The sequence below is a fragment of the Micromys minutus genome, assembly GCF_963924665.1.
Source record: "Micromys minutus genome assembly, chromosome: 15".
Classification (NCBI taxonomy): Eukaryota; Metazoa; Chordata; class Mammalia; order Rodentia; family Muridae; genus Micromys; species Micromys minutus.
Genome location: NC_137984.1, coordinates 58771498 through 58797459, shown reverse-complemented (window position 1 = coordinate 58797459; position 25962 = coordinate 58771498). Strand labels below are relative to the sequence as shown.

The 25962-nt window shown below is 35.8% G+C and overlaps 1 pseudogene across 1 annotated transcript; it reads left to right on the top strand.

Moving 5' to 3' along the window:
* Window positions 1–20304: 20304 nt before the first annotated feature.
* Window positions 20305–25090, top strand: LOC308430475 (zinc finger and BTB domain-containing protein 44-like; annotated as a pseudogene). The gene is made up of 2 exons: window positions 20305–20387; window positions 23680–25090. The product of its transcript is annotated as a zinc finger and BTB domain-containing protein 44-like (transcript).
* Window positions 25091–25962: the final 872 nt, after the last annotated feature.

The following is a 25962-nucleotide window of genomic DNA, read 5'->3' as shown; positions in this document are numbered from 1 at the left end:
AATATATTTATGTACTCTATCTTTAATAATAGAGCACTTGTGCTACTTAAGGCAGCAAATTGACCTGTATATATCAATAATGAATAGTGATAATTGAATACATATACTATGGAATATAATTTGTTAATGAAGATATGAATTCCTGTCATTTGTAACAATATTCATAATCTTGTTGAACAATAAAAATATCAAAATGAAGTACTAAGATTAAAATAAATAAATAAATAAATAAATGAATAAATAAATAAATAAATAAATAAATAAATTTTTTTAAAATGAGGCTGCTGTGAACAGAGTGGAGCTTGTGTCCCTGTTATGTGTTGGAGTATATTTTGGGTATATGTCCAAGTGTGGTATAGCTGCATGTTTAGGTAGCACTATGTTCAATTTCTGAGGAACCGCCAGAGTGGTTTCCAGAGTGTTCACACCAGCTTGCAATCCCACCAACAATGGAGTGTTACACTTTCTCCACATTCTTTTCAACATTTGCTGTCACTTATGTTTTTTTTTTTTTTTGCCGTTATGATTGGTTTGAGGTGGAATATCAGGGTTGTTTTGATTTGAATTTTGAACCTCTCTTTAGGTACTTCTCACCTATTTGCTATTCTTCAGTTAAGAATTCTGTCTAGATCTGTCTCCCATGTATTAATAGGGTTATTTGATTCTCTAGAGTGTAACTACTTGTATTCTTTGTATATATTGGCTACTTTCCCTCGATCATATATAGGACAGGTAAAAATATTTTCCCAATATGATGGTTGCTGTTTTGTACTATTGACAATGTACTTTGCCTTACAAACGTTTTGCAACTTTATGAGTTCCCATTTTAGATTCTTGATCTTAGAGCAAAAGCCGTTTGTTTTCTGTTCATGAAAATTTTCCCTGTGCCTTTGTTTTTAAGGCTATTCCATACTTTTTCTTATATTAGTTTCAGAGGATCAGGTTTTATGTGGAGGTCCCTGATCCACTTGGACTTCAGCTTTGTACAAGGTGAAATGAATGGATCAATCTGCAACACCTAGTCACACTAACCAGATGTCACAGAAACAGTGTAAAAATTAACAAAATCAGAAATGAAAAGGGAGACATAGCAGAAACAGGGGAAATTCAAGAAATCATCAGATCTTACTACAACATCTTATACTCAACAAAATTAGAAAATCCAGTGAAAATGCACAATTCTCTTGAGAGGTGCCAAGGACCAAAGTTACATCAGGATCAGATAAACCATCTGAATAGTCTCATAATGCCTACAGAAATAGAAGCAATCTTCAAAAGTCTCCCAGTTAAAAAAGAAGCCCAGGACTAGATGTGCGTAGTGGAGAAATTTATTAGACCTTCGGAGAAGACCTAATTCCAATACTCTTCAAACTACGTCACAAAATAGAAGCAGAAGGAACACTACCCAATTAGTTCTACAAAGCCACAATTATGCTTATACCTAAACCACACAACGACCTAACAAATAAAGAGAACTTCAGACCAAACTCTCTGATGCACATCGATGAAAAATACTCCATAAAAACTGTGCAAACCAAATTTAAGAACACATCAAAATTATCATCTATCATACGCAAATAGGCTTCATCCTAGAAATATAGGGATGATTCAATCAATGAAAGTCCATCAACATAATTAACTAACAAACAAACTCAAAGGAAATACCACATTATTTTCTCATTAGATGCTGAGAAAGCAGTTGACAAAAATTCAACACCCCTTCATGCTAAAAGTCTTGGAAAGAGCAGGAATCAAAGGTCCATACCTAAACATAATAAAAGCAATATACTGCAAACCAGTAGCCAACATCAAACTAGATGGTGAGAAACTTGAAGCAATCTCACTAAAATCATTACCTTTAGAAGTCTGCCCCATCTCTCCCTACCTATTCAATATAGTATTTGAAGTCCTATCCAGAGCAAATAGACAACAAAAACAGGTCAAAGAGATACTAATTGGAAAGGAAGAAGTCAAAATATCACTATTTTCCTATGATGATAGTATACTTAAGTGACCACAAAAATTCTACCTGAGAACTCCTACAGCTGATAAACAACTTTAGCAAAGTGACTGGATATAAAATTAGAACAAAACAAATCAGCATCCTTCCTCTACTCAAATGATAAATGGCTGAAAAAATTTAGGGAAATGACACCCTTCATAATAGTCACAAACAATATGAACTACCTTGGTGTGACCCTTCCTAAGCAAGTGAAAGATTCATATGAAAAGAACTTCAAGTTCCTGAATAAAAAGTCAAAGAAGGTCTCAGAAGATGGAAAGATCTCCCATTCTCATGGATTGGCAAAATTAATGTAGTAAAAATGGCCATTATGCTGAAAGCAATCTATAGATAGATTCAATGCAATATCCATAAAAATTCCAACTCAATTCTTCATTGAGTTAGAAGAAGCCATTTGCAAATTTATTAGGAATAACAAAAAACAGGATAGCAAAAACTATTCTCAACAATAAAAGAACTGCTGAAAGAATCATTATCCCAAACTTCAAGCTGTATTACAGAACAACAGTGATTATAAAACAAAAGTGTGGTATTGGTACAGAGACAGGTAGGTAGAACAATGGAATAGAATTGAAGGTCCAGAAATGAACTCACACAAATATGGTCACTTGATCTTTGACAAAGGACCTAAAATCATCCATTGGAAATAAGACAGCATTTTCAACAAATGGTGCTGGTTTACTTAAAGGAAACTGATTTTTTTTAAAGAAAAAATATTTAACTGTGTGCTTGCTTATAGCTTTGTATGTTTTGTTTGTGCTTATTGTGGTGGAAAGCAGACAGGGATGGCATTGGAACAGTAGCAAAGAACTTTACATCCTGACTTACAAATTGTAGATGAGAGAGAGACAGAAACAGAGACAAAGAAAAAGTCAGAGAGACAAAGAAATTCTGAGATTGCCAGAGAGACAGATGTAGAGAGACATATACAGCAACAGCGACAGCCTGAGCCTGGCATGAACTTTTGATACCTCAATGCCTGCTCCTAAGGACATACCTCCACCATCAAGGCCATACCTCCTAATCCTACTTGATACCACTTGCTAATAATGCTCATCAATTTACAAGTCCATAATTTTATCAAGTAGGCCAAGTCCACTCAGTGTCTAAAAGCTCCACATTTCAACAATACACTAGGGAACATGCCTTCAACTCATGAATACTTTAGGTTCTAGGGTATATTTTGTATCCAAAGATTATTTCACCACAACCAATAAACACACACACACACACACAGAAACACAGACACTCATATGAATACGGAGGCACACAGACACACACAAGCATAGACACAGTCCCCACCTTTCACCTCCCTACACACAAATACACACAGACACACACTCTCTCACACACACACACACACACACACACAGAGAGAGAGAGAGAGAGAGAGAGAGAGAGAGAGAGAGACAGAGAGAGAGAGAGAGACAAGAGAGAGAGAGAGAGAGAGAGAGACAGAGAGAGAGAGAGAGAGAGAGAGAGAGAGAGAGAGAGAGAGAGAGTATTGGCCCACTGTGTTTACAGATGATTCTGTATCTATGGGCTCAAACAACTGTGAAATAAATGTACTTGAAAAGTGTTCATTTTCTTTGATATTGAACATGTGTACACTACTTAACTCTAACATTATTCCCTAAAAATAGAGCATAGCTATAATTATATATCACTATGCTGTATTGGGTATTATAAATAATCTAAATATTATTTAGAGTATATTAGAGGATGTATATCTATCTCTTACCAAGATAATGCTGTAAATATTAGTACCATATGGGAAGGTTTCCATAGACCACTCAAGTTCAACAGTCATTCAAACATATTTAATATTTTGGCATACATTGATACATCTTTGAAATTATATGAATAATATAACAGATACTTTTTGTGCCTGGATTATTTTGCTTAAATTTACACATGAGTAATTCAACAACTATTTAGTCATCAAAGGCAGATGTTAAGAAGAGGCAGAAGCTGAAGTGTAATTCACATTTCATGGAACTTCAAGTAAATATAGCCTGTGTGCCTGTGCATTTAAATACTAAGCATTTATATCAAGTCCTCTTCCACTGCTAGATTGAATTAGTCTGTGAAAAACAGGCCACAGGCAAGTAGCTTATATCAAAGTCAACTGTGCACAGGTGGAGACTGCTGACTACATTGTTTTGAACTGGTTTTGAGTACCAGAATGGACTGTAAAAAGAAACAAGAAATAGAATGGGCTCATCTATATCAGTAAGGCTCTGGCAGAGTCTCTCAGGAGATATTTATCCATATAAGGCTCCTTTCAGCAAGCAATTCTTGGCATCAGCAATAGTGACTGGGTTTGGGGGCTGCATATGGTATGGATGTTAAAGTAGGGCAGTCTCTGGAATATATTTTAGTCAGTCCCTGCTCCACTCTTTGTCTCTGTATTTCCTCCAGGGAGTATTTAGTTCTCCCTTCTAAGAAGAATTATGGCATTCACACTCTGGCCTTCCTTCTTTTTGAGCTTCATATGGTCTGTGAATTGTTTATTGGGTATTCTGAACTTTTGAACTAATATCCACTTGTCAGTGAATGAACACCCTGTGTAATCTTTTGTGACTGGGTTATCTCACTCAGGATGATGTTTTTCAGTTCCACCCATTTGCCTATGAATTTCATTAAGTCATTGTTTTTAAATTTTGAGGAGTAAGTATTCCATTGTGCAAATGTAACACATTTTTGTACAATCCTCTGTTGAAGGCCATCTGGGTTTTCCCCAACATTTGCTTATCATAAATAAGGCTGCTATGAACATAGTGATGCATATGTTTTTGCTTGCAGCTAACGATCAAATTGAGCACAAGAACCCCAATGGAGGAGTTAGAGAAAGGACTGAAGGAGCTGAAGGGGTTAGAAACTCCATAGGAAAAAATGACAATATTAACCATCCAGATCACCCAAGAGCTCCCTGGGACTAAACCACCAGTCAAAGATTACACAGGAGGGACCTATGGCTACAGACACATATGTAACAGAGGATGGCATTAGTAGGAGGAGAAGCCCTTGGTCCTGTGAAGGCTCATTTTCCCAGTATAGGAGAATGCCAAGGTGCTGAGGTGGGAGTAGGAGCATGTTCATAGAGGCAGAGGAGAGGAAAAGGGGTATGGGAAAATGGGGAAAGGTCATAACATTTGAAATATAAATACACAAAACATCCAATAAAAATAAAATGGGCTTAAAAATAGATTGCATAAGAGTAGCATTAATTTTCCAACAGTGAGATAAGTAAATATTTCCATTAAAGTCTTTATTCAGATAAGAGTTTTATTTTGGAATTTGGAGTTTTCAGTTCCTCTTGGTGACCCACCACATGTTTTTGCAATATAATATTACAATGTGTAAATATAGCTGTACAATAACCCTTGATTTCTGATAACTTTAATACTATAAATTTATATTTTTTCAAAGATTGCCTGGATATTTAAAATTTTATACCTCTACACATATTTGAGAGCTGCCATATCAATTTTTACATACACAATAGACTGGGAGCAGATGGTAACACAGAGAATCTAATAACTCATGAAAGCAGCAGACAGTGATGGAAACAGTGAGCAGCAGAACAGATCCAGTGTGTCTGTAGTGCAATTTAACATCTCCTGCTGCATGCCAGGAAATCACAGTTTTACTGACTTTTATTAGAGGATTCATTGCAAATATTTAGCTTCCATGATAAATATGGAAGTTGCAGTTTTGTGTAAGGTTACAATAAATATGATCATTCAGGTAGTAAAAATTTTTATTCTATGTGAAGGCTGTATTTCATATGATCTCTCTCTCTCTCTCTCTCTCTCTCTCTCTCTCTCTCTCTCTCTCTCTCTCTCTCTCTCTCTCTCTCTCTCTCCCTCTGTGTGTGTGTGTGTCTGTGTGTGTGTGTGTCTGTGTATCACACAGCTGACTTAATGTGTTTTGTTTACTAATTGTATTGAGAATTTACCATTATTTTAACAACACATTTTGTTTGTGTTGTGTAGCTTTGGTGGAAATTGTGGGTAGAAGGTTTACAGGATTGAAAACAAAGATGAATGTATCCTGCTAGTTAATGTTCTGTTGGTGACGTCTGAACCTGTAGCAAGATATACATACAAGTGACAGTGCTGACTGCCTGTCCACTGTGTCATTTCCAGTTGGGCATTCTAATATTTTTTTTTTAAATTGATGTGAAGCACATTTTTGTACAGATGCATATCTCTTGCTTTTCATGTAACAAGTCTGCAATATCTTAAAATACTAGAAATTTGCTTCTGTTCTAGATAGGGAAAAAATTTATATTACAGCCAAATTATATTTAGTTCTAATTACATACAATGAGACTAAATTTTTTGCTTTGCTGAAGGCTGCTTGTGACAGTTGATTAATATACAGACCAATTAAGTGCAGAAGGCATGGAAAGCACATGGAATCTATATGGACAAATGCTATGAGGAGAAATGAGGACAAATGGAAAAAGCTTCTGAGATACTGAAAAGTACATTGCACACCCAAACTGGGTACTATCCAGTTACATTGAAGAAGAGTACTCAGTTGTTGTGTCATTTAGTTTTCTGCTTCCTATGTTTGTTAGGTAGACATGGACATGCTTATCTACAACCTCTGCCCATCTTTTACTTTTAATTAATACTACAGTTTTGAATTGATCTTTGGCTCTAATTTTTATTCAAGAACTGAGTAGCTTTTAAGCAGTGATGAAATGTAATAAAGCATCACAGGAATAAGACATGACCACCATGGCCACAAGTTGTTATCTATGCTACGTTTGTACAAGAAAACCACAATGGGTGTAGCAACTTTTTGAGACATACAGTTTACTAATATGATATACAGGAAAAGAAACCATTGTCTTTCACTGGCTCCTCTTCACCTTACATGACTGGTGTTCCCCCATTTATTTTTCTCCCATTAAGCTTAAGTAGGACATTGGTATATACCAGTTAACAGAACTGTGCAGAAATGTCTATTACCAGGGAGACTCATGAGTGTTAACTTAGCCACATGACTTCTAATGAAACAGTTGCAGTATAATGATATTCATGCAGTCTTCTTTCTTCTTCGTAGGGTTTCTTAACCCAGAATCTCATTAATTTCTATACAGGAAAAAAAGCCAATACACCAAGCCACAAAACCTTAAACAGCTTTACTCTTTCTTTAATGCCTCTCTAATACCAGTTGTTCTCTTAAAAGGAAACCTTCCGAAACTCCCAGGTACTAAAGAACTAGCATTATCACTGCCCAAGTAAAGGATTTGATTTCATTAGCTTTAACAGGTGTGTTAACATTGTAAGACAGAAACAACACATATATTTAAAAATATTATTTTCTTAACTCAAGAGATGTCTTTCTTGTTAACAACTGAAGTATTACACATTAATGATGAGCTTTTCTTCAAAAATGAAGGTTGGAATAAAGGACTAATGAGGCATGTATGCACACAAACAACTCACAATGGCAATGAAAATCAACTATGACTTCCAAGAGCATGTGATATCTGTGAGCATACTCTTAGTCTAATATAGGATATTCTCAAGACACTTGGTTTCATGGAACATGTAAATGTGTATTTTGAGTTACTGGAGAACACTTAAAAATTGATAAGTCAATATGCAAGAATAAATATAGTACATAGTTGATGCTTTATATAGAAATAGAAGTTTCTACAGAAAACACAAATAACTTGTAAATAATGAGTTAAAATCTAACAAATTTTTGAGAGATCTTCTAATGAAGATTCAGCCACTGGTGTGATGATATAGGATTATACAGACATTAACAGGACATTGATAGGACACAATGCTCATATTCAAGGTATGCTTCCACCCTGAGTTTACAACCCCACCTCTGCCTCTTCACTTATAAAGAGCTTTATGTGTGGTAAATGTGATATTTACTGCAACTCATATGCTCTTGTCCTTTGTATATAATACATGATTCCAAGAGCTTGTGAAGGAATAACAGGAACAAATAGGTGGATGTTTTCTCCTCACATAGAGAATAGAAAATACTCTGCAGTGGGTTTTATTAAAAAGTATTCATTTAAAAATATTAGGGGTTTACCATATTTAAAATCCTTTCTGATTTTGTTAAAGAATTGATTGGTTTTTAGTTTCATACCTAGCAGGAGAGTTATCAGGATGCTTACATTCTAACATGCTATAAGGATGAGTAAAGTAAGCCAACTATTTAGGCTGATGCAAAGCATCTGTCAAGTATCTCTTATGATTTTTATTTTGCATACAGTGTTAAGTTCATCATAAGAATGTGCTATGACCTTATGATGAAAGAGGTTCTACTGAAGCACTGGGATAAAAGAGCACCTGGAGTTTGTATTAGTCAGCATGCTCTAGAGGAACAGAACCAATAGTGCTGTCATACTAGCAAGTTTGGAACATTTATGTTACTTTAATCATAGATGCTAGATTTAGAAATAATATGAACAATAATATGCTCAAATATTTTATTCTTGTAAATAGTTGGATAAGGCATGTTTTTCTAGACTGAATCCTGGTAAACAACAGCCAGTGAGCAAATGCATCTTGTCACCGATTTTGAAGCTCAGATTGGCTGGTAGGCATTTTAATTACTTTTTTTTAATTTTAAAAATTAATACTTTTAAATTTTTAATAATTTTAATTATGATTGTATTTTACTTTTTTTATTTTGTTTTATTTTATTTTATTTGAATAGAGTTTCTGTGTAGAGCTTGTTATCTAAGGCCAGGGTAGCCTTGAACTCACAGATTTTCCTATTCTGTTATAGTGTCTGTCTCCCTGGTGCTGGGATAAAAAGCATGGGCTACCTAGCCTGGCACTGGCCTTTTAATTGACAAATGAAGCAAGAAAAGTATCCAAAACCAAGCACCAGAGTTAGATTGTAATATACAATCTGATAAAAATTGCTTACTTGCCCTTGGAGAAAGAGTTTTCACTCCCTATTTTATATAGCATAGTCATTAAATCTTATTTTTAAAATAGATTTAAACTCAATTTAAAAAATAATTTACAGTTTAAGAACATTCATTGTCTATTACTTTTTTTAAAACTTAGTGGAACTACAAATTTTGTTTGTTTACACATGTAAGCCCCAGCACACATCTACTTAAAGAGCCCCTGTCAAGTTCTGAGAAACATCTATCTCCCTTGACAATAGACCTTATCTATGGCTCAAGTTATGTATTTCTCCTAATCACTATAGAAATTGAAAGGCTAAATTATGACTGCTAAACCATTTAAATATTTTGCAAATAGGTATGTCTGAGTGAAGATAGCAGAATGATCCTCTTCATTATTATTAGCTAAGGAACCAGATTATGAGAGTTTCAAAACCTAACAAGTCTTCATAAAGCAAATTTAAATGTGCATAAAAATAAATGAAGTACGCAGGAAAGGAATTGTGGTTTCTATCATTTTTCTCATGTTGTTCAGGTACAGTTACTTGTTAAAACTATTTCTGGCAAGCAATGAATCCCCAACCCAACTTTCCAAGATAGCTCTCATACTTCAGTGATAGGCAAGTATACAGATACTTGCATTCACCTTGGAAATTATTTGTTTCTTGCTTTCTGGATGATGTCTATGAGGCCATTCTGTCAAAGGAGATACACACACTTAATTGGCTGCAATTTAGTAAGTATCTGTAAATATAAGAACAATGACCTTTAAAGGAGCATTTTAATTATCTAGGGTCTTCACTGCAGTCTAACAGCTCAATAATTCATTATGAAATCACCAAAGAAACACTCCTCTGTGTGTCTATGGTAGTATTTCTGGAAAAGTTAACTAAAGAAGGAAGATTCACTCTGCATAGGGCCATCTCAAATATTGTGGTCTCAAACTGAGCACAAAGAAGAAAGCACTTTGAAGACTGTCCTTCATCTCTGTGCTCCCAGACAGAATATGCCATGTGACAGCTGCCTCATTCTCCTGCCAACATGTCTTCTCCATTCTGAAAGATTGTATCTTTTTGTAAGTTGTTAATCAAATAAAGCGATTTTCTCTTAAATCTTTTGGATATTTGGTTAGCCTAACAAAATAAGTAACATACAAAAAAGTCTTATAAAACTGACAGCAAGACTATTAAAAAGTAGTACTTATTCATTCTTGGAAATTGCCTGTAAGTAAGAGATGCTGTTTTATTTATTTCAATATTTCAAATATATATATGAAGAGAGAGAGAGAGAGAGAGAGAGAGAGAGAGAGAGAGAGAGAGAGAGAGAGAGAGTGAGAGAGAATGGAAGGTATTGTTCAACAAGAAAATCTTTGTCTAAAATGAAAGCAACAGTCATCAGCTGTGACCCTACTCTGAATGTAGCTCGTAGCATTCAGGAACTAACATTTTAACATTTTAATATTGTTGATCCTTATTTTTAAAACTTCATCTCATTTTATGCATCTGAGTGTTTTGCCATAATCTGTATCTGTGATACCTGTGATACCTGAGGATAAGAGATTTCCTGAAACTAGAGTTACATATGGTTTTGTGCCATTATATAGTTACTGGAAACTAAATCTATGTTCTATGTAAGAGGAAAAACTGTTAATAACATCCAAGCCACATTATTAGCTCTATGGTATCAAATTTTAATTAATATATACATGAGTGAATATCTAATTAAATATTAGAAATTATGCCTATTAGAAAAACAGCTATAAGCAATATACTTTTTCAAAATGATAGTTTTATAATATTAACTTATAGATATATTTTAAATTTTTATATATCACATATATTCAATATAGATGAGTTATTTGTAAAATTGGCTCTCCAAATTAAAAGAAGTAGAAGTTAAAAACACATACTTCAATTTAAATACTGAGTAGAGTAAAAAAAAAAGTGTAAAATACTAATTAATCTTTCTTTTTAAATGTAAATTTTATTTGACATTTAAATTAGCTTACAAGGTACTGTGCTTTCATGTGGCTTTTTTCAAACATATGTAGTCCTGGTCAATTCTCATTTCTCTACCTACCTCTGCTCTCATATGTCTCTGTTTTGCCACCATCACCATTTAAATAGTTCCTTTTTCCATTTTTCACTGAATGAATACTACTGTTCTTACCAGTGGCCTCAATTAAAACCTTTTTTTTTTCCTTTTATCATGGGCCCTGTTCTACTTTACAGGCCTTCACACATACACATGGGTATTTAACATATGCATAAAAATTAGAAGGCTCTGTATCTAAAAAACAAAAATGAAAATAAAAACATGTACTAGTCACCATTTTAAGACTGGATCATTTCAGTTACACCTAATACTTTGCAGGTTCATCTGTTTTTCTGCAAGTGTTTTTCTTCTACTATGTATAGATTATCTACTCTATGTGTCATGCACTGTGTTAGATATATGTGTCTAACATCAAGATGGAGATACAAATTAATTTATCATAACAAATACTATAGTTGGTTTATTTACATATATTTTTTCCTGAGAAGGTATTATTTGAATCCAAATACTTATAGACTCAGTAGGAGTTTATCAAGATAGGAGAAGAAAATTCTACAGAGAAAAGCTAAAATGAAATGGCAGAAGCCTAGAGTGTCTGAGGAGCACATTGATGATTGTTATATACAAAGCTGAAAGCAAAACCCAAGACAGAGAAATAAACTCATCATAAGTTATGAGCCTGTTTAAATGTTTCTATATATATTATTTTGTGTGTTAATGTATGTGCATGCCACAGCATATGTATGGATATCCGAGAATAACTTGTGAGCATGGGTTCTTTTATTCCAGTGTGTAGGTCCTGGGGTAGAGATTTAATCAATTTTTCAGTCTTAGCAGCAAGCACCCTTACCCATCTAGACACTTAGCCATCTGCTCATCCCATTTGTCCATCTGTAAAGGATTTGGGTTTTTACTTTGGAAGCAATGAAAAATTACAGAAAACCACAAATGATCAAATTTCAGAGTTTTGTAGCCCAGTCCTAACAGATACATCTACAAAATATTCCTGCTTCTAAAGTTCAGGAAGCATTGTAGAAGAAAAAGTACAATGCTTTAGAAGCCAGAGATATTTGCTGTGAGGTTGTGTTTTCTAGTAATAGCAGAAGCTACTCCCATCAAGTCTCATCAACATGACTGCCCAAAAGTTGCCCAGTGTTGAAATCCAGCAATTAGTTGCCCAGTGTTGAAAGCCAGCACTAACAATTGCAAGAATAGGGTATGAGTTTGAGGAGAGTGAAGAGGGGACATGAGATGGCTTAAAAGGGGGAAATGGAAAAAAAAATGGTTGAAATTTTTTAAAAGGAAAGAATTATGATATTTCTAAACAGAATAATTTGATAATGAGAATTATTCCAGAAAGAACAACTTGTTAGTTCTGACAATGATGAATGAGATACATTTCACATTGGTGATAAAAAACTAGTGAGCTATTTCAGAGGTCCTAGCAGGTAATGCCAGTGTCTAGAGAAAGGAGAACAGGGGAAGGCAGATTCTTGATAAGACAATATCGATGAACTTCTTTAGGACAGCAGTCCAACTAGGAAAATGAGACATGAACACATACCTCCAATCACACAGGATACAGCCAGGAATCTACTGGAAAGGCAGATCAGCTCAGGGCTTTTGAGACTGAAATTCTGTGGTTCAGAAGGTAAAGTAGCCTGCTAAGTAATGCTCTCTGATTATCAAATACACCAGGCAAAATTTTAGGCACTGTGAAGAACTCTTAAATTTTAAGCAAGAATACTGTAAGAAACAGCAACATTTTTTTTTTTTTTTTGTTCACAAAATACTTTTAATACTTTGTGCCCAGGCTCGCAGCATCATGCACTGTGACATTCCTATACATACATAAGCATTTTATCTGAGTACAAATGTTAAAGTAGAATAATGTAAGCAATGGCCTATACAGAGGTAAACAGACATGTATGTTATTTTTCTTTTTTTTTTAAACGACTTTATTTTACAAAACAAAGATAAATGTACAGATTTTAAACATTTTTTGCTTAAAATTATACATTTTTGTCAGTAATGTTTTTTTCAGACATTGAAATAATTTTTACATAAAACCATGTGAATATATTTTTTTCGTCAGAACTTGATTTTTTTCAAGGGCTTGACGGTATGCAATGAAAACCTAATAGTTACAATGAGCATAAAATACATGCAAAACAAAACGGAACATGGAAATAGTCAAAGTCTTCTTGTTTTGTAAATATATGTATATTTTTTTTTTGTTTTCTTTATTTCTTGGACTTCATACAGTCTGTGAGTTGTTTCTGGAGGAGGACAAGCCTCTGGGGTTGGCATCCCACTATCAGTGACTGCATATTATGTCTGTTCTTTTGTGACTGGGTTATCTCACTCAGGATGATATTCTCTAGATACAGCCATTTTCTTAAGAATTTGGTTAAGTCATTGTTTCTGGTGGCTGAGTAGTATTCCATTGTGTATATGTACCACAATTTTTGTATCCATTCATCTTCTGAAAAACATCTGGGTTCCTTCCAGCTTCTGGCTATTATAAATAGAGCCACTATGAACATTGTGGTGCATATATCTTTGTTGTGTATTGAAGTGTCTCTGGGGTATATGCCCAGAAGTAGAATAGCTGGGTCTTCAGGTAGTACTATATCCAATTTTCTGAGGTATCGCCAGACAGACTTCCAGAGTGGTTGTATTAGCTTGCAACCCCACCAACAGTGGAGAAGTGTTCCTCTTTCTCTGCAGCCTCGCCAGCATCTTCTGTCATCTGAGTTTTGGATCTTGGCAAATCTGATTGGTGTGAGGTGGTATCTCAGGGTTGTTTTGATTTGCATTTCCCTGATGGCTAAGGATGTCCAGCACTTCCTCAGATGTTTCTCGGCCATTCGGTGTTCCTCAACTGAAAACGTTTTGTTTAGCTCTGTACCTCATTTTTAAATAGGGTTATTTGATTCTCTGGTGTCTAGCTTTTTGAGTTCCTTGTACACATTGGATATTAGGCCTCTATCTGATGTGGTGTTGGTAAAGATCTTTTCCCATTCTGTTGGTTGCCGTTTTGTTTTCTTGACGATGTCTTTAGCCTTACAGAAACTCTGCAATCTCATTAAGTCCCATTTGTTTATTTTTGATCTTAGAGCTTGAGCCATTGGTGTTTTGTTCAGGAAATTTTCTGCTGTACCTATGTGTTTTAAGGTTTTCCCTACTTTCTTATCTAATAGTTTCAGTGTATCTGGTTCAATGTGGAGATCTTTGATCCACTTATACTTGAGCTTTGTATAACAAGATAAGAAAAAGTCAATTTTCATTCTTTTGCATGCTGAGTGCCAGTTGGACCAGCACCATTTGTTAAATAGGCTGTCCTTTTTCTATTGAATGTTTACTGATCCTTTGTCAAAAATCAGGTGACCATATGCATGAGAGCTCATTTCTGGATCTTCTATTCTATTCCATTGATCCACATGCCTATTTCTGTACCAGTACCATGCAGTTTTCAGCACAATTGCCTTGTAATATAGGTTGAGGTCAGGGATAGTGATTCCCGCAGATGTTTTTTTTGTTGTTGAGGATGGATTTCGCTATTCTAGGTCTTTTGTTATTCCATATGAAATTGCACATTGATCTTTCCAATTCCATGAAGAACTGGGTTGGAATTTTGATGGGGATTACATTGAATCTGTAGATTGCTTTTGGTTGGATGGCCATTTTTAAGATGTTGATTTTTCCAATCCATGAGCATGGGAGATCTTTCCATTTTCTGAGATCCTCCTCCATTTCTTTCTTTAGAGGTTTGAAGTTCTTGTCATACAGGTCCTTCACTTGCTTAGATAGAGTCACACCAAGGCATTTCATAGTTTTTGTAACGATTGTGAAGGGTACCTTTTCCCTAATTTCTTTCTCCACATGTTTGTCCTTTGAGTACAGGAAGGCTACTGATTTGTTTGAGTTAATTTTGTATCCAGCCACTTTGCTGAACTTGTTTATCAGCTGTAGGAGTTCTCTGGTGGAATTTTTGGGGTCACTCAAGTACACTATCATGTCATTGGCAAAGAGTGATTTTTTTATCTCCTCCTTTCCGATTTGTATCCCCTTGATCTCCTTTTGCTGTCTAATTGCTCCAGCCAGGACTTCCAGTACTATGTTGAATAGGTAGGGGGAGAGTGGGCACGCCTGTCGAGTCCCTGATTTTAGTGGGATTGCTTCAAATTTCTTGCCATTAAGTTTGATGTTGGCTGTTGGTTTGCTGTATATAGCATTTATTATCTTTAAGTATTGGCCATGGATTCCTGTTCTTTCCAGGACTTTTAACATGAAGGGGTGTTGGATTTTGTCAAATGCTTTCTCAGTGTCTAGTGAAATGACCATGTGATTTTGGTCTTTGAGTTTGTTTATATGGTGGATTACATTGATGGATTTCCTTATGTTAAACCATCCCTGCATCCCAGGGATGAAGCCTACTTGGTCATGATGAATGATCGTTTTGATGTGTTCTTGGATTTGGTTTGCGAGGATGTTGTTGAGTATTTTTGCATCAATGTTCATAAGTGAGATTGGTCTGAAGTTCTCTTTCCTTGTAGGGTCTTTGTGTGGTTTAGGTACGAGGGTTATTGTAGCCTCAAAAAATGAGTTGGGTAATATTCCATCTGATTCTATTATTTGGAATAGTTTGGCGAGTATTGGTGTTATATCCTCAATAAAAGTCTGATAAAATTCTGCACTGAACCCGTCTGGACCTGGGCTTTTTTTGGTTGGGAGGCTTTTGATTACTTCTTCTATTTCTTTAGGTGTTAGAGGGTTATTTAGATGGTTTACTTGGTCCTGGTTTAACTTTGGGACCTTGTATCTGTCTAGGAATTCATCCATTTCCTCCAGATTTTCCAATTTTGTGGAGTATAAGGTTTTGTAGTAGGATCTGATGATTTCTTGAATTTCCTCACTTTCAGTTGTTATGTCCCCACTTTCCTTTCTGATTTTGTTAATTTGGATACTCTCTCTTTGCCCTCTAGTTAGTCTGGCTAGGGGTTTATCAATCTTGTTGATTTTCTCAAAGAACCAACTCTTGGTTTTGTTGATTTTTTCAATGGTTCTTTTTGTTTCTATTTGGTCTATTTCTGCCCTAATTTTGATTATTTCTTGCCGTCTACTCTTTTTGGGTATATCTGCTTCCTTTTGTTCTAGGGCTTTTAGCTGTGCTGTCAGGTTGCTGATGTGAGCTCTCTCCAGTTTCTTTGTGGAAGCACTTAGGGCTATGAGGTTTCCTCTCAATACTGCTTTCATTGCATCCCATAGGTTTGGGTATGTTGTGTTTTCGTTTTTGTTGAATTCTAGAAAATCCTTAATTTCTTTTTTATTTCTTCTTTGACCCTGCTATCCTTTAACAGAGCATTGTTTAGTTTCCATGTGTATGTGGGCTTTTTGTTGTCTTTGTTGTTGTTAAAGACCAGCCATAGACCATGGTGATCTGAGAGGATGCATGGGAGTATTTCAATCTTCTTATATCGATGGAGGCTCGTTCTGTGTCCTATTATGTAGTCAATTTTCGAGAAGGTGCCATGGGGTGGTGAGAAGAAGGTGAAAGTGTATTCTGTGTCATGTTTTCCTTTGCAATAAAGGATAATTAGAAAAAAATAATGTAATTAATATTCTGTATGAGCTAGAGAAGTTTAATTATATAATAAAAAATGCTAGAAGTCTAAATGGGCAAGTTTAAGACAGTGGTTATATACACAGCTGCAGGCATTGCCTTTATCACATTAGGAGTAGGCAGCTGCTGAAGCTTCCACTTTAAAAACAATTTATCAGTAATGATGAAGGCCTAAAACAGCAGGAGACAGGCTTACAGACCACCTCTGTATCATGGTCATTTTATGAACTAAAACACCCAGCCATCTATTATATAAGATATGATTATAAATAGTATCAATTTTTAATATATAATTAGTAAATTTTAGACTAGGTTTATCAAAGATATGCTACAAATATGGCCTCAATGGGAAAGGATTCACTTAGTCTTGATGCAATTTGATGTACCAAGGCAGGTTGGTACCCAGGGCTAGCACTCCCCTTCACCTTAGATAAGGGGAAGGGGAAATGGTGAAAAAGTTGTGACAGGTGGGACTAGTGGGAGAGGAGGGAGAGTGCCAAGATTGGGATATAAAGTGAATAAATGAATACATTAATTTAAAAATAAAATAAAAAAGAATTTTTCAATTACACTGAACTTAAAAATTGTGATTTATTTGCTAACAAATTAAAAATAAAAATATTTTTTCCAACAAGCTCATTTGTATGGGAAAATGACATGCATTCTTTTTCTGTGACATTATATTCTTATATTTAATGGTATAAGTTGCCATTAGACTCATTATAAATAGTTGAAGTGACTTAAATTTTTTTCATTTAAGTTAGGACAATTCTAACACAATGGGCTTCCAGGCTAACTAGCTGGAACACTGGTACAAATCTGGGTGAGTGGTCAAGTAGAGTAGTCTGCTATTTTTCACAAATAGCAGATATTCTCTAGGATTAGGATTGTGGCCTTGGTTTTACCTTAAAAAACAAGCTTATTACAATTGCTCTTGAGTCTTAGAACAAGGTTTTGAGGTGATGAAATTAATTGATGAAAAAAATTATTATTTTGGCATCTTTCTATGCTCTACTAACAAAAGTATTTGTTAAATTTTAAAATTCCCCATGAATTACAGTACTTAAAAAATAAAAAGTTATATTAAGCACTTAAGACCTAATCATGCATATTCTTAATAGTACAAATTTTATATACATATATACATATATATAATTGTATAATTGATAATGTTAAAATAGATTATTATTAATTTGTAAGAAAACCTTAGCTCACATTTTTATTTAAGAAAAAAAAAACATTTGATATATTTAGATCATTTTGATCATATTAGATACTTCCCCAAACCCCTCCTTGATCATCCTCACCCCTCTACCCATCCAAATTTATGTTAATTTTTATTTTATTTCAAAAGAACCAAGCAAATCACAACAAACAAAAGTCCTAAGAAACACACACACAAAACAAAACCCCACAAAAATCAAAACAAATGAGTATCAGAGCAATAAGGCAAAAATGCCAGACAAACAAGTAACCACCCTTCCACCGAAAGAAAAAAAAAAAAAAAACAACCAAAAAGCAAAGAGAAACAAAAAGTCCACAAAAATAGCATATTTCAACACTCTATCCAACTTGATAATTACTATTTCAACCCAAAAGTTCCGAACTGAAATGGATTGAAAAACATTTGCAGAGAATTAAGTAGTTTAAAGGCCACATTAAAGTACAAGATCCTGTTCTGTGCAGCCTAAAATTTACAGGCCAGTTTAACATTATAAGGTTTACAGGGATATTAGTAGAGGAAGGCACATACACTTTGTTTTAAGTGGTTACTGACTTAGAATAACAGGTAAGACTGTGGTTTTATTCCTCCCTGTTGAATTGTTTCCCTGCCTGCCTGTATATAAGTCAGTTTCCAGAAAAAAAAATTTACAGATTAGCATGATAGTTAAATACACCCAGACGTTCCATAAGGAGACAACAGTGGCATTACCATGATTTCTAAGGTTCACCTGAGCTTCTAAAGTATATTATGATGAGGTTTTTGTTAAGGGAATTTGTTAAGGGAAGATGATTATTTTCTTATTATCTGGTCCATGTGTCTACCCACTAAAGTACAGTCGCACATATTATAAACAAAAGTCAATGTGGTTTTCTAAAATTAAAACTTTGGAGAAAGTGGAGATAAAAATTAACTATTTATAACTTAGACCAAAATAAATAAATAAGAACAAAGGCCTAAGCATTAGAGACCAGTGAACCTTCAGAACTTACAAATATTTAGGTGTAGTGGTGATTAAATGAAAAAAAAAAAAACTTTTCTTCAATAAAGTCAGCTATGTAAAGTCCTCAAGAGCACAGATCTAGTCAGGTGTGTAGCTCTACTGCATCAGCAACAGAGTGAGTCCTGGATAGCATGGTGCTGGATCTGTGGAATGTGTCTCACAATCCACTAAGCCCAGCACCCTGCATGCAGCACGTGTCTAAGAACAGCCTAGGAACCAACCCTAGGCCCTCAGCTTTGCTTCTCTCTACTTCTTATAATTTTGGCTTATAGAATCTCTTTCTTTCTGATGATATGTGGATTCATGCCTTTGTGAGGCAGAGGAAGGAGGATTGCTGTAAATTTCATGCCATTCTGATCCACATAGCAAGTACTACAGCAGTCAGGGATATATAGTGAGACTCTGTATTGAGATAAATAAATAAATGAAGGTTAAAAAGGGGGGGAAGGGGGAATTTTCAGCTTTTCTTCAACTCATAAAATATTTAGCAAGATATTGTCATTTTGTCTGTGTCCTTACTACTCTTTACCCTGAAATTAGGTCTTTAATTCAGAATCTATGCATATATATGTGTATATGTATATATGTACATATGTATGGATGCATATGTAAGTATATGTATGTATATATATGTGTGTGTGTGAATTGTGCATGTATGAATTTTAAGTTTCTTTGAAGATTATGTGTTGCATAGTAGCAGCAATATTGCCTACTTGATTAAGTACATTTCTTAATCTCTCTAAGCTTTGTATTCTTGACTAGCAAGTGGGGATGCTGCCAGTCTTGCCCCAAATGAAATGATACTAAATATGCAAAATGCCTAGCACCATGGAACACACTTGGTTGGCTTCTGCTTAGCAGACACATTGACTTCCATACTTTTCTGCTGGTAGGTCTAATGTTCTGTGGTTGCAGTATCTTCACTTCAGGAAATTACAAGGAACTCTGTTAAAGCAGATTATTTTTATTGCATGGAGGTCACATTATTTCCTCTATAACATAACCACTAAATATAGCAATGTCTTACTATCTTCTTGATGTACTATAAATAAGGATTTCTTATTTTAAAGCAAAAAATAATTACAGAAGAACTTTAAACTTTCCAAACCAACTAGGATAAATCAATATATATGCTATCTCATGACCAAAACCGATAAAACTGCTTTGTACTGAAGAATCTGCAATAAAATACAAGGGCAATGCTCTGGGTTTTTATTAACCTTGGTAGGAATGAAGTCTTTACAAAGTGTTGACATCCTGTAATTTCCTGCTCATTTAAATGTTCATTGTGTTAGAATTAGCATGTAGTGTCATCCTCATTCCTACTGTAATAAGATGAAAACAAGTGCAGTGTCTGAATCATTTGTCTATTAGTGACAGTGAGAGAAACCCAGAGCTGAAATAGAATTAAGAAGTTGTTAAGAATTATCTCACAAAGGCAAAATGACAGGTTGACTTTGGAATAGGCATGGACATAGTCATAAACAGAATGCCTGTGACCAATATAGACATGACATTTTATTTTTTCCTGGTGTTAGCAGTAAACAGCATGTAAGTAAAATATTTTTTTTTCCTTTTTTGCTCTATCCACGGAGAAGGAAAATAGCCAGGCTTTGATGGAAAACCTTGTAATCCCTACTAATCAGGAGGTAGATACTGGAGGATGGCATGTTCAAAAGCTAGCCTGTACTACTGAATGAGTTCAGGATGTTTTTGAGAAACTTAGTGATTAATGACACTAATAAATTCATTTTAAAGGGGAGAGAAATTACTGGACAACTGGGACTTTATAAATTCCCCTCTTTGACTGGAAGACTCAAAGTACTGAGAGACCTTTGCAAAATACAATCACTCAAGGTGTCAAGATACCAAGAATTTGCCCATTATTTAAGTTACCTGCACCTCTAGATTGTCTCTCCTCACTTTTATAAAGGTGAAATTTTACAAAACTTGAGTTAAGAAAAATATTTATCTCAGACACAAATACAATAACAACTTTTCAGGAGAATCTCTTCAGGTAATGTAGTCATATTATTGGAGACATGGCAATGAACTGCTCTTGGTCTTTATATATGAACACCATGGACAAACAGAATAAATCATACATAGCTTTTAAGTTTCTAGGCTTAGTATTAAAAACTGGATGGATTAACATCATGATTAAGGATAAATTACTATCAAATGTCATTCTTATTAACTGAGGTTTGTTGTAGCAATATAAAAAGTAGAAGTCTTGATTCCATCTCCTTTATTATTTATATTTATTTAATTACTTACATCCCAAATGTTGCTCCTTCTCAGTCCCCTTCTCACAGTGAACCTCCCCAGTTCTTTTCTCCTCTGAGAGGGTCTGATCCCCACCCCATCCTAAGTGTCTCCTTACCCTTTCTGCCAGATTGCAGTCATCCTCTCCCACTGTGGCTAGACAATGGATACCACAGTCAGGCTACACCTTTAGGGAGATATTCTGCTTAAGTTGTTGGGGATCCACATGGAGACTGTGCTACACATCTGCTACATATCTGTTGTGGGCTTCATTTTCATCTTTTTGTATTTTTTTGGTTGATGTTTCAGTAGAGAGCCTCAAGAGGTCCAAGTCAGGTGACTGTTGGTTCTCCTGTGAGGTTCCCATCCCCTTCAGGGCCTTCAATCCTCCCCTAATTCTTCTAGGACTTGCCCACCCCATTCAATGTATAGCTGTGGTGAACTATGTCTGTTTCAGTCAGCTGCTGGACAGAGGCTCTCAGAGGGCAGTTATACCAGGTTCCTGTCTGCAAGCGTAACAAAGTATTATTAATATCAGGAGTTTGTGCTTGCTCATGAAATGTGTTTCCAATTGGGCTGGTTATTGCTTGGCCATTATTTCAGTCTCTGCCCCATCTTTGTCCCTGCATTTCTTGTAGGCATGACAAATTTTGAGTCAGACTTTTCGTAGTTGGGTTTGTGTCTTTATCCCTCCACTGTGGATTCTGCATAGCTAAAGGAAGTTACCTCTTCAGGTTCCATGTTCCCAGTTACATTAAATCCTGAGAGCCTCCTTCATCTTGTGTCTCTGGGACTTCTTAAAGATTCTTTCTCCCACAAACCTGCATGCTTATTCTCCTCACACTTCCCTCTTTTACTAACTTTTCTTCCTTCTTTGCCTCCTATGACTACTTTGTTCACCCTTATAAGTGTTATTTAAAGATTCATGCTTGGGTCTTCTTTTTTTTTTTTTTAAATTTGAGGTCTATGGGATATATCGTGAGTGTTCTGTACTTTATAGATAATACCGACGAGTACTAGCTGGTTTTGTGTTAACTTGACACAAGCTGGAGTTATCACAGAGAAAGGAGCCAGAGTTGAGAAAATGTCTCCATGAGATCCAGCTGTCAGGCAATTTCTAAACTAGTGATCAAGGGGGGGGTCATTCCATTGTGGGTGGTGTCAACCCTAGCCTGGTTGTCTTGAGTTCTATAAGAAAGTAGGCTGAGCAAGCCAGGGGAAGCAAGCCAGTAGGTAATATCCCTCCATGCCCTCTGCATCAGCTCCTGCTCCCTGGCCTGCTTGGGTTCCCGTCCTGACTTTCTTTGGTGATGAACAGCAATGTGGAAGTGTAAGGGGAATAAACCTTTTCCTCCCCAACTTGATTCTTGGTCATGGTGTTTTGTGCAGGAATAGGAAGCCTGACTAAGACACCACTTATCAGTGAGTACATACCTTGTATGTCCCATGAAAAACAAGTACATCATGAATTTTGAAGGTAAATGGATGGAACTAGAAAATATCATCCTGAATGAGATAATCCAGATCCAAAAGGACATTAATTCCATCTCTTGATGATTTCCAAAACAAAATACTGTATATTCTGGTAACAAACCCTCCACGGTTCTTCTCTGCCAGGTTTAACAATTCTACCCCTAAAAGTGCTCACAATCCACCCCTACCAACTTCTTCCCAACGTTTTCTTCCTGTGTCTTTGTTTGGCAATGTTCTGTGCCTTGAATTACTCTCATCCATTTTGTTTCTGGTGAGTTGTGATTCAAGTCTTAAAGCCTGCTTGAACTGTCAATACTCTAATAAGTAGCTTTCTGGAAATTTAAATTCAATTTCTCTAACACTTACACTTGCCTATCTATGTTTCTTGGCATGCTGCTTATACAAAATAAGCTTGGTACTTCCTACTTCCTGGGTAATATATATTTCTTTCTTTCTTTGTTTGCTAGCTAGTAAGTACTTTGTTTCATATTCTTATAATTGAGTACTTAAATATAGTAAAAATCAAATAGAAGTATATATGGTTTAACATTCTAACATATTTATAAAATATTATATCATCTGAACGCTTCAAAGTTTAAAGCCTTTACAGGCAAACAGCTTACTTCCTGCAAGTTTGTGGGAGAATAGGTTACAGAGAGGTGGACTTTGTCTCCTTTACAGATACTTGTTCTCTGTTTACTGATAAATGATTAAGGTACCGTAGGCATATGAAAAGTGAGTCTATTGAACTTGGCAAAATGGTAAATTCTATTTCCTTATATTTTCCAAGCTAAATGCTGTGGGTTTTTTTTTTTAATTTTTAAGCACATTATTGAAGGATTAGACATTCAAATAGACACATTATTTGTTGACCACCAGATCCTTATTTTTTAAAATTTAGGTTTGAATGCCCAGCTATAAGGAATTACTGTAAATATTTAGGCACAGATGCACCTGCCTCAAGAAAAGCACATGCAATTAGATTCAGTGTATCTCCGAAATTTGCCTTTCTTTGATAGATCATGAATTTCTATGGATTAAGAAGTGATATAATTTAATATTGGTGAACTAATATATTTTCATCTCTCTAATTAAAACCACTCAGGTGTAGAACTAGTTATGTAATAAGGAGCAGAACTGAGGAATGTAAAGTTTTTGGAAGCATTTCTCCTGTGAATTCAGAGTGTAGTGCTTCGGAAAAGACCATTCCTGTCTGTCCAGAGTCCCGGAAGAAACGCATAAGCTACGTTGTTATATCTCCTGAGAGTCCTGTAAAATGTAGAACACAAACAAGTTCCCCCCAGGTATTGAATTCTTCAGCTTCCTATGCAGAAAACAGAAATAAGCCATTTGATTCTTCTCTAGCATTTCCATGGACTTTCCCTTTTGGAATTGATCGAAGGATTCAGCCTGAGAAAGCAAAGCAGGCAGAAAATACCCGGACTCTAGAGTTGCCTGGCCTATCTGAGGCAGATAGAAGAATGACTATGTGACTTGTGAGAGCACAAAAGCTGCCTTGCCTCTAAGTACAGAAGATGTCCGGGTCAAAGTAGAGAGACTAAGCGACGAGGAGGTCCATGAGGAAGTGTCCCAGCCTGTTGGTGCATCTCAGGGCTCACTGAGTGATCAGCTGACCATGCCAGGAAGTGAACCAGTTCAAGAGGACCTTCTGATTAGTCCACAGTCTTCCTCTATAGGTTCAGTAGATGAAGGAGTCACTGAAGGACTGCCTACATTTCAGAGCACTTCTAGCACCAATGCTCATGCAGATGACAATGACAGATTGGAAAATGCTCAGTATCCCTATCAACTCTACATTGCTCCTTCTACCAGCAGTATAGAACTATCAAGTCCAAATGGTACAGACAGACCTTTTCAATGGCCAGCCTGTGGGGTTTGCTTCACTCATATTCAGAATCTGAAACAGCACATGTTTATCCACTCGGGTATTAAACCATTTCAGCGTGACTGTTGTGAAAAAAGTTTACCAGGGCTTACTCGCTAAAGATGCATCGCCTAAAGCTGTTTCCGTTGCCAGATATGTAGTGCCACTTTCGCTTCCTTCGGGGAGTATAAACAACACATGAGGGTTTCCTGGCATATTATCCGCAAGCCTCAGATTTATGAGTGCAAAATATGTGGTGCCATGTTCACCAACTCTGGAAATTTAATCGTGAACCTGAGGAGTCTAAACCATGAAGCATCAGAGTTAGCAAACTACTTCCAGAGCAGTGATTTCTTAGTACAGGTCTACTTAAACCAGGAGCAGAAGAGACCCTTGTTCAATATGATCTTGGAGAACATACTTTTGAAAGCAACTCTTCTGCTCAAATGCCTGTGATTTCACAGGTCTCTTCAACCCAGAATTGTGAAAGCACTTTCCCCCCGGGGTCTCTTAGTGGATTTGCAGAAAAGGAGGAGGAACTGCAAGAGCAGCCAAAGACCAGTGCTCATGATGAGGCTCCCAGAGGTGCCCGCCCCACAAGGCAGAGCTGTCTTCTATAACTATTGAGTAATTTTGTGATTGGCCTGGGTTTTTGGTTTTTTGGAAAGTGCCTATGCTTGGTCTCATATGTTTAAATTTAATTTATTTTTTTTAAAGAAGCGTTCTTTTTGTAAAACCTGAAACTGTGGGGTTCTTTGTTTTGTTTTTTCATAGCTGAGAGATAGTTTCTGTATGTATACAATAAGGTAACACTGAAACAAAACATAAACTTTAAGACTTAAGGAAAAGCAGCTGACTTAGAACATGGCAGTTTTTCCCCTCATTGTTAAAAGTGGGCAGCAGCAGATACAAAAGAAATCAGGTTGTTGTTGACAGATAAGAGGGTTAATAAGAACTTACTAAACAATTTGACAATGCCTAAGTAAATGTTTACTCCTAGATGCAGGGTTTTTAGACCCTGTAGTTTTGGAAGAATTTACGGTGATATATATTTTTTTTTTTAGATGAAGTTAAATAACTTCTGAAATCCAGTATATTCCTTTTAAAGACATTTTAGATTTTCATAGTGAAAAAATGAGTATCAGGCAGGCATTTTCTGTAGCATTAGAGTACCACTCTAAAGGCTAAAAGGTGTGATCAGGGAGAGTCAGGCTATGTACGAAATGGCAGGGTGCAGAACGAGGTACGTATACCCAGCTGTACAGGAACTCTCTTCAGACCGTTTCTTTTACTGGCCATTGGATGCTAACTGCATAATTAGGACGTTGCTCAGATAAGTGTCCTCGTGTCCCATCAACAGCACTTTCACTTGCATACACTCTTGTGCTGCCATATAAAAGAAAAATAGTGACGGTATTCTATAGTTTATATATAGGTTTATGTATGGTTGAGGATGTCGATGCTGAGCTGTTATAGACAAAATAAAAGAATTCTGTTTTGAGG